Source organism: Dendrobates tinctorius, unplaced genomic scaffold (genome assembly GCF_039654945.1).
Source record: "Dendrobates tinctorius isolate UK_male_01 unplaced genomic scaffold, ASM3965494v1 ptg000044l, whole genome shotgun sequence".
NCBI classification, from domain to species: Eukaryota; Metazoa; Chordata; class Amphibia; order Anura; family Dendrobatidae; genus Dendrobates; species Dendrobates tinctorius.
This window is the reverse complement of record NW_027361712.1, coordinates 5,811,735-5,825,032: the sequence shown is the minus strand read 5'-3', so window position 1 is coordinate 5,825,032 and position 13,298 is coordinate 5,811,735.

Sequence of the window (13,298 nt, the reverse complement as noted above, 5' to 3'; positions counted from 1 at the left end):
TTTAAGTTTTGCTTTTGAATGAGACCATTGATTTTACCATATAGTGTACTAGAAAATGAGAAAAAAATTCAAGTGAAGTGAAATTGCAAAAAAAGTGCAATTATACAATTTGTTTCTTTTTTTGCTTTTATTTTGTAATGTTCACTAATGGCTAAGATTGAAGTGCCAACATGATTCTCCAGGTCAGTAAAAGTGCACAGACACCATACATGTATAGATTCTTTTTTTATTCAAGTAGTGAAAAAAAATCCAAAGTTTGTAAGAAAAAAATGTCGCCATTTTCCGAGACCTGCAGCATCTCCATTTTTGGGGATCTGGAGATACCTGAGGGCTTATTTTTTGCGTGTCAAGCTGACGTTTTTCTTGATACCATATTGGGGGGGGTAGATACAATGTTTCATCACCAGTTGTTGCATTTTATTGCAATTGCAGACAAGAAGAAAAAGGCTAATGGCCATACAAGCAGGGATCACCTTAAAATATTTGATACACATATAAAGACATTTAAAAGTCAAACAAGTGGCATAAAAATACACTATTTTGCTCATAATAGAGCTACAGCCCATGACCAGGTGACATGCAAAATGCTGAAGCCACCTAGAGCGGTGACATGCGTTTGGCATTTCTCCAGCCCTCTAAATGTGACTTTTATATTTTTGGCAGGACCACACCATCCTTCATTATCTATGTGAGGTATCTTATACCTTACTCACTTTATTTTTCATTTAGGAGGCTAACCTGTGTCCACTTACTTTGCATTAGACAACTCCTGCCTATCTATTTTATCCTTTGCTCCTTCAGGATCTTTTGTTTTCTAATTTGTCTTCAGTATTTAATCCCTATTACCAAATGGGTATATGGTGACACATGTTAGTGACATATTAATATCCTTGGAGCTTACATTTGTATTTTCTGCTTTAGCAGTGTATTTGTTATCATTCATACTTCTTTTTGACTCTTTTTACATCGTGTGAGCATTACCATATATGTATAGCAGTTGGTATATTCTAATATACATTATTTTGACATATCTTTTTTTATTTTTTGCTTTTTTTAATACTGTGGTGTGCTGATTATATCCATTTATACCCACACATGTTACTAATTGGTATTTGCATTCCTGAATTCTGCATTTTGTATGTCACTTAGTCATGGGCTGTAGCTCTATTATGAGCAAAATAATATATCTTTTATGTCACTTGCTTGACTTTTAAATGTTTTTATATGTGTGTTGTTTGGTTTTTGTGTACCCAATAAAGTATCTAATATTTTAAGGTGATCCCTGCTTGTATGCCCCTTAGCATTTTTCTTCTTGTTTGTAATTCAGTATTCCTATAGGCCTCAGGTGTATCCCTATTTACTCCATGTGGTGCCCTACTGCATATTTGTTGTATTTTATTGCAATATCGCAGAGATCAAAAAAGCGTATTGCTGGCATTTTGATTCTGCTTCTTGGTAAGCCACTTACCTCTCGTATTAATTTGTTTTAATATTTTGATAGATTGGACATAGTTCCTGTATGGTGCAAAAGGGGATTTTTTTTATTTTTTCGAATGGCGCAATAAGAGTGTGATTTAACTTTTATACATTTTTTTTTTTACTTTTTACTTACTTCAATACTCCCTTTAGGAGGCTTGAAGCTGCTATCGTCTGATCACCTGTGCTACTCTTTGTAGGGCTTCAAACCTGATATGTGTGGCATAAATCATTATCTCCTAAGAACGCCGGCTACAGGCTGATGTTCATAGGAGGTTCCGAATGACAGGCATGGGGGGATCTTTTGCATGACCCTATCATGACAAGCTGGGAAAGAGTCATGACAAGCTGGGAAAGATGCAGTCTCAATGCAGGAGCCTGCATCAACCCCTTCATGACCTATACTTCCAAGGTCGTGAAGGGGTTGAAAGTTGGTATAAATCCTGCTTCCTTGAGTCCAGCTGATGTAACAAAGGATGTCATCTGGAAAGATGAAATGCATCTCCTAATACTTTGCAGAAAATTCTTGGACTCAGGAGTAGAGTTGAGCGATACCGTCCGATACTTCAAAGTATCGTATCGGATGGTATCGGCCGATCTTTAAAAAAAGTATCGGTATCGCCGATTCCGATACCGGAAGTCCCATTCAAGTCTATGGGACTTCCGGTATCGGAATAAGAAAAACCCTTTCCTGCCCTTGTACAGCCTCTCTGGGGTCTGTACGGGCCTTTCGGGGGGCTGTGCCGGCCTGCCAGGGGGTCTGTGCAGGCTCCGGTGGTCTGTGCCGGCCTGCCGGTGGTCTGTGCAGGCTCTGGGGGGCTGTGCCGGCCTGCCGGGGGGCTGTGCAGGCTCCGGGGGGCTGTGCCGGCCTGCCGGGGGGCTGTGCCGGCCTGCCGGTGGTCTGTGCAGGCTCCGGGGGTCTGTGCAGGCATCGTCCGATGGGACTACAAGTCCCATCGGGCGATGCCTGCTACCATGACAGTGATTGACACATTAGCCAATGATGGGACAGTAGTAGTCCCATCATCCGGCTAATGTGTTAAATGTAAAAAAAAAAAAAAATTACATGCTACATACATACAACATGCATACTACATACATGCTACATTCATACTACATACTACATACATGCTACATTCATACTACATAAATACTACATGCAACATACATACTACATATATACTACATGCATGCTACATACATACTGCATGCTACATACATACCACATATATACTACATATATACTACATGCATGCTACATGCATGCTACATGCTACATACATAACACATATATACTACATGCATGCTACATACATACTACATGCTACATACTACATGTATACTACATGCATGCTACATACTACATGCTACATACATACTACATATATACTACATGCATGCTACATACATACTGCATGCTACATGCATGCTACATACATACTACATACATACTACATGCTACATACATACTACATATATACTACACACATACTACATACATACTACATGCATGCTACATACATACCACATACATAACACATATATACTACATGCATGCTACATACATACTACATGCTACATACATACCATATACATACTACATGCATGCTACATACATACTACATGCATGCTACATACATACTACATGCTACATACATACTACATATATACTACATGCATGCTACATACATACTACATGCTACATACATACTACATATATACTACATGCATGCTACATACTACATGCTACATACATACTACATACATACTACATGCTACATACATACCACATATATACTACATACATACAATACATTCATACAATACATACATAGACATACAGTACATATAACATAGAGTAACATACTTACCAATACTTGTCACATTGTTCCCCGAAGCCATTGTCTTTTCCGGAATAAATATTAACATAACAAACCACAAAAATACTCACCCACGATCCGAAGCAGTCCACGAGTGTGTCCCACGACGATCTTGGGTAGAGAACTGCAGCATCAGCTGTTGCTGCCGTTCTCTACGGGCTGCAGGAATCCAATGACGGAAGGTAGGTATCCTTCCGCACTGTATTCCTCCGCCACTTAAAAAAAAAAAAAGTCCCTAGTCTCACTTTATGCCATTGCTGTGTGGGAAATTCCCACGCAGCAATGGCATAAAGTGAGACTAGGGACTTTTTTTTTTTTAAGTGGCGGAGGAATACAGTGCGGAAGGATACCTACCTTCCGTCATTGGATTCCTGCAGCCCGTAGAGAACGGCAGCATCATCTGATGCTGCAGTTCTCTACCCAAGATCGTCGTGGGACACACTCGTGGACTGCTTCGGATCGTGGGTGAGTATTTTTGTGGTTTGTTATGTTAATATTTATCCCGGAAAAGACAATGGCTTCGGGGAACAATGTGACAAGTATTGGTAAGTATGTTACTCTATGTTATATGTACTGTATGTCTATGTATGTATTGTATGAATGTATTGTATGTATGTAGTATATATGTGGTATGTATGTAGCATGTAGTATGTATGTAGTATGCATGTAGCATGCATGTAGCATGTAGTATGTATGTAGCATGCATGTAGTATATATGTAGTATGTATGTAGCATGCATGTAGTATATATGTAGCATGTATGTAGTATGTATGTGGTATGTATGTAGCATGTAGTATGTATGTAGCATGCATGTAGTATATATGTAGTATGTATGTAGCATGTAGTATGTATGTAGTATGTATGTAGTATGTATGTGGTATGTATGTAGCATGTAGTATGTATGTAGCATGCATGTAGTATATATGTAGTATGTATGTAGCATGTAGTATGTATGTAGTATGTATGTAGTATGTATGTGGTATGTATGTAGCATGTAGTATGTATGTAGCATGCATGTAGTATATATGTAGTATGTATGTAGCATGTAGTATGTATGTAGTATGTATGTGGTATGTATGTAGCATGTAGTATGTATGTAGCATGCATGTAGTATATATGTAGTATGTAGTATGTATGTAGTATGTATGTGGTATGTATGTAGCATGTAGTATGTATGTAGCATGCATGTAGTATGTATGTAGCATGCATGTAGTATGTATGTAGCATGCATGTATTATGTATGTAGTATGTATGTAGTATGTATGTAGCATGCAGTATGTATGTAGCATGTATGTAGTATGTATGTAGTATATATGTAGTATGTATGTAGCATGTAGTATGTATGTAGCATGCATGTAGTATATATGTAGTATGTATGTAGCATGCATGTAGTATGTATGTAGTATGTATGTAGTATGCAGTATGTATGTAGCATGTATGTAGTATGTATGTAGCATGCATGTAGTATGTATGTAGCATGTAGTATGTATGTAGCATGCATGTAGTATGTATGTAGCATGTATGTAGTATGTATGTAGTATGTATGTAGCATGTAGTATGTATGTAGCATGCATGTAGTATGTATGTAGTATTTTTTTTTTTTTTTTAACATTTAACACATTAGCCGGATGATGGGACTACTACTGTCCCATCATTGGCTAATGTGTCAATCACTGTCATGGTAGCAGGCATCGCCCGATGGGACTTGTAGTCCCATCGGACGATGCTTGCACAGACCCCCGGACATCAGCACAGCCCCCCGGCAGGCCGGCACAGCCCCCCGGCAGGCCGGTACAGAACCGCACAGGGTGCACAGACCACCGGCAGGCCAGCACAGCCCCCCGGCAGGCCGGTACAGACCCCGGGCAGTCCACACAGCCCCCCGGCAGGCCGGCACAGCCCCCCAGCAGGCCGGCAGAGACCCCCGGAAGGCCCGAAATGACGGCGCATCATGATGCGCACACACCGCGCATCATGATGACGTCAGGCCGTCAATCAACTGAACTTCCGATTCCGATGCCGAATTCCGATATTGAAAAAATATCGGAAGTCGGTATCGGAATTCCGATACAGCAAGTATCGGCCGATACCCGATACTTGCGGTATCGGAATGCTCAACACTACTCAGGAGTACTGATGGGCGGGATTGGCGGGTTTGCCCAAGTTTTTTTAAAAAATTCGAGTTTGGGGCTGGAGATGACACGAACTTGCATCCAAACCCCAAATTCAGACTTTACAGATATGGGATGGGGCAGGGCAAGCTGTAAAAAAGTAGAAAATTAATAACTAACATTATAATTATACTTACCTGTCCAGCGACACGTCCTCCTATCCCGCTGTCTCGCGGCCACATCTGCTTCTGGGTTCCACCGGTATTCACTGCACTCGGCAGTAGTCAGATTTTTCCGTCAGTGTTTGTGTGGTGGGTACGGAAATTATTCAGACCCCTTTAAATTTTTCACTCTTTGTTTCATTGCAGCCATTTGGTAAATTCAAAAAAAGTTCATTTTTTCCTCAATAATGTACACTCTGCACCCCATCTTCTTCCATTTAAGAAATATAGAGACCACAGTGCTTGAGTACTGCTGACATTCTTTTTTAACCTGGGCCAGACCTGTGCCTCACCACAATTCTGTCTCTGAGCTCCTTGGTCAGTTTCTTTGGCCTCATGATTCTCATTTGGTCTGACATGCACTGTGAGCTGTGAGGTCTTGCATAGACAGGTGTGTGCCTTTACAAATCAAGTCCTATCAGTTTAATTAAACACAGCTGACCCCAATGAAGAAGTATGTGACTTAAATATGAGTGTCTGAGCAAATGGTCTGAATACTTATGACCATGTGATATTTCAGGGTTTCTTTTTTTTTTAATACATTTGCAAAAATTTCTACATTTCTGTTTTCTCCAGTCAAGATGGGGTACAGAGTACACATTATTAAGATTAAAAAGGAACTTTTTTGAATTTATGAAATGGCTACAATGAAACAAAGAGTGAAAAAATGTAAAGGGGTCTGAATACTTTCCATACCGGATGTGTGTATATATATATATATATATATATATATGCATATACTTATATCAGAAAAGGTGTGCCCTTCTCATTGTCCATAGCAACCAATCATAGCTCAGCTTTCACTTTACCTGTTCAGCTTCAATGCTGAAAGCTGCACTCTGGTTGTATAGGCAAAAACAGCGATCTTTCTGTGAGGCAATGTTCATAAATGGGGCCCCATTTACCTCTGCAGTGGTTATAAGCAACAATAATGATCTTACTGTGAGGCAATTATCATAAATGAGACAAGTGTCACTACTGCCACAGCCTTTGATATAATTAGTGACTTTAGAGTGAATTATCAGGTTGTCCCACCTTAGCAAATATAGAGGTGCTGTCCCTTTAAGAGCAACTCTTTGGGAACTTTAATACTTTCAGACTCTTTGGACAAATATCGTGGCTTTCATTCAGCACACACACACTCATTTTCTACTATATTTCTACAAAGACTAAATATGGGTGCCAAATCTCTTGAAGGAGGAGAGATTTCAAGTATTAAAGTTTACAATCATAGAATCATAGAATCATAGAATTGTAGAGTTGGAAGGGACCTCCTGGGCCATCTGGTCCAACCCCCTGCTCAAAGCAGGATTTGCTAAATCATCCCAGTCAGATGTCTGTCCAGCCTCTGTTTGAAGACTTCCATTGAAGGAGAACTCACCACTTCTCGTGGCAGCTTGTTCCACTCATTGATCACTCTAACTGTCAAAAAGTTTTTTCTAATATCTAATCTGTGTCTCCTCCCATTCAGCTTCATCCCATTGCTTCTAGTCTTTCCTTGTGCAAATGAGAATAAAGTTGATCCTTCTACAATGTGACAGCCCTTTAGATATTTGTAGACAGCTATTAAGTCTCCTCTCAGTCTTCTCTTTTGCAAACTAAACAATCCCAAATCCTGCAACCTTTCCTCATAAGACAGGGTTTGCAGACCGGTCACCATTCTGGTCGCTCTTTGCTGAACTTGCTCCAGTTTGTTGATGTCTTTTTTAAAATGTGGTGCCCAAAACTGGACACAATATTCCAGATGAGGTCTGACCAAAGAGGAGAAGAGGGAAATAATGACTTCACGTGATCTAGACTGTATGCTTCTGTTAATACATCCTAGAATTGCATTTGCCTTTTTGCTGCTGCATCACACTGTTGACTCATATTTAGTCTGTGATCTATTAGTATACCCAAGTCTTTTTCACATGTGCTGTTGCTTAGGCCTATTCCTCCAATTCTGTATATGCTCTTTTCATTTTTATTGCCCAGATGTAGTACTTTGCATTTTTCCCCGTTAAAAACCATTCTGTTAGTTGCTACCCACTTCTCCAGTTTATTTATATCTTTTTGAATCCTCTCTCTCTCTTCTCTAGTATTAGCTATCCCTCCTATCTTTGTGTCATCAGCAAATTTAATCAGTTTACCCTCAATTCCTTCATCTAAATCATTGATAAAGATGTTGAACAATACAGGGCCCAGGACAGAGCCCTGCGGTACCCCACTTGAGACATTCTTCCAACTGGATGTGCAGCCATTTACGACCACTCTTTGGGTCCGATCACTAAGCCAGTTATGAATCCACCTAACAGTTGCCTTGTCCATTCCATACTTAGTCATTTCTTCAATAGGATTGTATGAGATACTTTGTCAAATGCTTTGCTGAAGTCAAGATATACTATATCTACAGCATTTCCTTGATCCACCCAATCAGTGATTCTGTCATAGAAGGAAATTAAGTTAGTCTAACATGACTTATTAGTTACAAACCCATGCTGACTCTGTTTAATCACTTCATTCTTATCCTGGTACTGACATACCTAGCCTGTTGATAAAGATAAGCCATGCAAAATTTTACTCAAATTGGTTGAAATATATGCTTTTGCACTCAACAGGCTACAACACACCAATGTTCTAATGTTCTGCGATATATCTCATAGTGCAAAAAAGTACCTATAAAGTGCTTTGTATGAAGGTCCCAGCTGCCACGTGCTCTCACCCCACTTATCCTCATCTCATTAGTCTGCTTACGGATTGAATTTGTTTAGCACTTCATTTTTGGTCAATATTCCGGCAATATGAGACATTCTTTTGATCATGCACTTTTGCACATGCACTTCTCACTTTCCCATTGAGATTGGGTCATGTTCTATGGCATATTTGCCTCATCAATTCGCTATTGATTGTTTACATCATGCATCAGTAATGAATTCTTATGTAGTCTGTAGCCCATTTCTCTCAATTGGAAGCCTTTTTTGATTATGACTTTATGCATTGAGTACCTTTTGTGCATATAATAGTCAGTACTTACCTTGTGTCCTCATGCTCTCGTACTCCGGTTTTTTTTCCCTAATCTTGAATTCATATAATTTTATTTATCATTTTTATTATTTATTATTAATAAAGATTTATTTTTAATCTTTCATACTTTTGCAATTTATCGTCTTACTTCAGTATACACAATTGAGGATTTGCAGTTGAAAATTTTCAGTTTGTTTTTTCTCTTTACAGGTATATATATTTTTTTTTTTATAAATTTTTTTCGACAGCTGAATTTTAAAGCATTCATTTGCCAGTTGGAGGATTTAATTTAATTTAATATTGTTTTAATTACGAGCTAGTAGTATAATTAGCTGCACATTTTTGTATGTTTTAGTGATATGTTTCTGAGGGTCATTATATGTACTCTTTGCACCACTATTTGGCACTCTGCCTGAGTCAACAGGCGTCTGTTATATGCAGACAAATTGGTATTTGGTGCCCGGTTTATGGGCCTGGTTTTTATATATTTTTTATATATTTATAAAATATAACTAAGTTTTTATCACAAAAAATATGTTTTTGATTTTTTTATGTTATGAATGTCCAATTATTAATAAAAGGAGGACTATTTTAATAGTTTTGCACATTTACCCATTATTTCATTCTTCATTTTTTATTTCATGCTTCTTATTTTTACATTTTTTCCTCTTTTTTTTTTTTTTTTCTGCTTTTGTTCCCCTTTTTTGTACATTTTTGGGTAAAATGTGCACATATATTTTTATTTTTATTGCACTTATTGATTCACTGTTCTTTAGAGGTATTCTTTTATTTTTGTCTTTTCACATCATGTTTAGAGAGCGGTATTAGATATACTCCAGTCCTTTCTAATAGGAGGCAGGAGGAGGGTTAATTTGCTAGCCACCGAGGGTATTTATGGGTGCTGCCTGGGCAGCTCAGGCACCCTGATGAAGAAGGCAGTTTGCGCCTTCGAAACGCGTTGGTTTGCTTTTTGGCCTGTTTACTGCCCTGTACAGGCTGTGACGTCACACGCCCAGGTACTCTTGGGCGGCCGTTTCTAAGCGGGTTTCCAGGGAAGCCTGTCGGCTGATGCTTTTCCTTCCAGCTCCTTTCACATCCTGCTCTCCCCTGTGCCTTGTGCACACTCTTCTTGTTTTGGCAGCATGCCATCTGTGCACGGACTTCCTAAGTCATTATCGCCCTGTACTGTTCTCCACTTCTGCCTGGTATGTAACCCCTGCTGTCTCTGTAATTTATGTCCTTGTTTATTCAGGGACACACTCACCTTTTTTTTCCACAGCGTCGCTTCATACACAAACCAGCATTGTTACCACGTCTGTGTGATTGATCCTCTGCAGCTCTCATCATCATCCCCTTTTTTTCTGGTGAGTGCATGCTGGTTTCCTTGAGGATGAGTATTTAGTGCTATTTTTTTATGTGCGATTATCTATGATATTTGTAGTTTGTACCTTTATTGAATTGATACATGTTAACTTAGGTGGTGCCTTTGTACATCATTTGTCCACTTTTGCAGCCTCTATTTAATCCTTTTAGCTCAGGTCTTTTTTTTTGTTTTGGATTTGTTTTAAAACTGTGGGCTGACACTGACCTACACTAGACCTAGCAGCTGGGGAACTATTAGTGTTTATTGCTTGGTAAGCGCTTGTGTGATCTGTTGTTTATTTAGGTAGATTTTTGAGTAAAATGTAAATTGCTCTTTTATTCTATAAACTACTGACAACATGTCTCCGAATTTCCAAGTAATAAATATTGTATTTATTTTCAGAAAATGAGTAATGGTCAAAATAACAAAAAGATGCAGTGCTTCCAGACCTCAAATAATGCTAAGAAAACAAGTTCATAATCATTTAGAAACAACAATGCTAATGTTTTAACTCAGGAAGAGTTCATAAATCAATATTTTGTGGAATAATTATGATTATTAATCACAGTTTTCATGCGTCTTGGCATGCTTTCCACCAGTCTTTCACACTGCTTTTGGGTAACCTTATGCCACTCCTGGTACAAAAATTTAAGCTGTTCTTTGTTTGATGGCTTGTGAATATCCATCTTCCTCTTGAATACATTCCAGAGGTTTTCAGTGGGGTTCAAGTCTGGAGATTGGGCTGGCCATGACAGGGATTTGATGTGGTGGTCCTTCATCCACACATTGATTGACCTAGCTATGTGGCATGGCGCATTGTCCTGCTGGAAAAAACAGTCCTCAGACTTGGGGAGCATTGCCTGAGCAGAAGGAATCAACTGTTTTTCCAGGATAACTTTGTATGCAGCTGGATTCATACATCCTTCACAAAGATTAACAGGCCCAATTCCAGCCTTGCTGAAGCATACCCAGATCATCACCGATCCACCAAATTTCACAGTGGGTGCAAGATACTGTGGCTTGTACACCTATTCAGGTCTCCATCTAACCATTAGATGACCAGGTGTTGGGCAAAGCTGAAAATTAGACTCATCAGAGAAGGTTAACTTGCTCCAGTCCTCTATAGTCCAACCCTTATGGTCTTTAGCAAACTTCTGCCTGGCTCTCCTTTGCTTCTCATTGATGAAAGGTTTTTTTCTACCTTTACATGACTTTAGCCCTGCCTCTAGGAGCCTGTTACGAACTGTTCTTGCCGTGTACTTCACCCCAGCTGCCATTTGCCATTCCTTTTGTAGGTCACTTGATGTCATCCTGCGGTGCTCACTGTATCCCTCTGCTAGTAAAGCCAGAATTAAGCCCTTCTTGTTCTCACTCAGGACTTTCCATTCAACTCCTTTAGCATGGTTAAAAGTTATTTTTTTATTCCTATTACTTTTGGGATATAACTAGCACTTGTTTTGCCATCCAGCTGGTCCTTTGTGAACACCACAGCATGGTTTTTTATACTTTCCTTCGCTAAATAAGATTTGGTTCAGGTAATCAGAAGCACATTAAGCAGAATAAGGTGTACTCTGGTTGGAATTCAACTGACCCTGGAATAGAATGGCTGTCAGACATGTAGAGAAGCTGATTTTTATAAAACTGTGCAGTGGTCTCTTAACTTTTGCCACAGCTGTAAATTGTAAGGAGGCTAATGGCCGTACAATCAATGGGAGGTATGTGTCGCAGAGATGGCTGCTCCCTGTCATGCATCCCAGAGTATTTTGATTCAGTGCACGTGAGCACTAAGATGTCGTTTAGTGCACCTGGGTCTGGGTTGCGGGTAGCTATGAGAGATAGGCGGGTCTCGCTACCCATATACCTACCCTGTGAATGTGGTTACAGCTGGCATAATGGAGGCTGTTGTTTGGCACAGGGTCTCTGTGCAGAGAGAGAGAAAGCCTCCTCTCTTGACCCATCCTCTGTATCTAACTATTGCCCTATATCACTTCTCCCCTATGCCTCAAAACTACTGGAACAACACGTCCATCTTGAACTATCCTCCCACCTCTCTTCTTGCTCCCTCCTTGACCACTTGCAATCCAGCTTCTGGCCACACCACTCCACTTAAACTGCCCTAACTAGGGTCACCAATGACCTACTAGCCGCCAAAGCCAAGCGACACTACTCTGTCCTCCTCCTCCTGGACCTGTCCTTTGCCTTTGACACAGTGGACCATTCCCTATTACTACAGACCCTCTCATCTCTTGGTATCACAAACTTGGCCCTATCTTGGATTGCGTCATACCTAGCAGACCGGACATTCAGCATCTCCCATTAATACACCACCTCCTCACCGCACCCCCTATCTGTCGGAGTCCCGCAAGGTTCAGTCCTAGGGCCCCTGCTCTTCTCCGTTTACACCTTCGGCCTCGGACAGCTCTTAGAATCTCATGGCTTTCAGTATCATCTCTATGCTGATGACACACAGATATACATCTCTGGACCAGATATCACCTCCCTACTAAACAGAATCCCTCAATGTCTGTTGGCTATTTCATCCTTCTTCTCCGCTAGATTTCTAAAACTTAATATGGACAAAACAGAATTAAACATCTTTCGCCCATCTCACGTGACCCCCCCAACAGACCTATCCATTAAAGTAAATGGCTGCCCACTCTCTCCAGTCCCACAAGCTCACTGCCTTGGGGTTATCCTTGACACTGATATCTCTTTCAAACCACAAATCCAAGCCCTTTCCACTTCCTGCTGACTTCAACTCAAAAATATTTCACGGATCCGTACATTCCTCAACCAAGAATCTGCAAAAACCCTAGTCCATGTCCTCATCATCTCCCGCCTTGACTACTGCAACTTCCTGCTCTGTGGCCTACCCTCTAACACTCTCGCACCCCTCCAATCTATTCTTAACTCTGCTGCCCGACTAATCCACCTGTCCCCCCACTATTCCCCGGCCTCTCCCCTCTGTCAATCCCTGCACTGGCTCCCCATTACCCAAAGCCTCCAGTTCAAAACCCTAACCATGACCTACAAATCCATCCACAACCTGAGTCCTCCGTACATCTGTGACCTAGTCACCCGGTACTTACCTGCATGAAACCTCCGATCCTCACAAGATCTCCTTCTGTACTCCCCTCTTATCTCCTCTTCCCACAATCGCATACAAGATTTCTCCCGCGCATCCCCCGTACTCTGGAACTCTCTACCACAACATATCAGACTCTCGCCTACCATGGAAACCTTC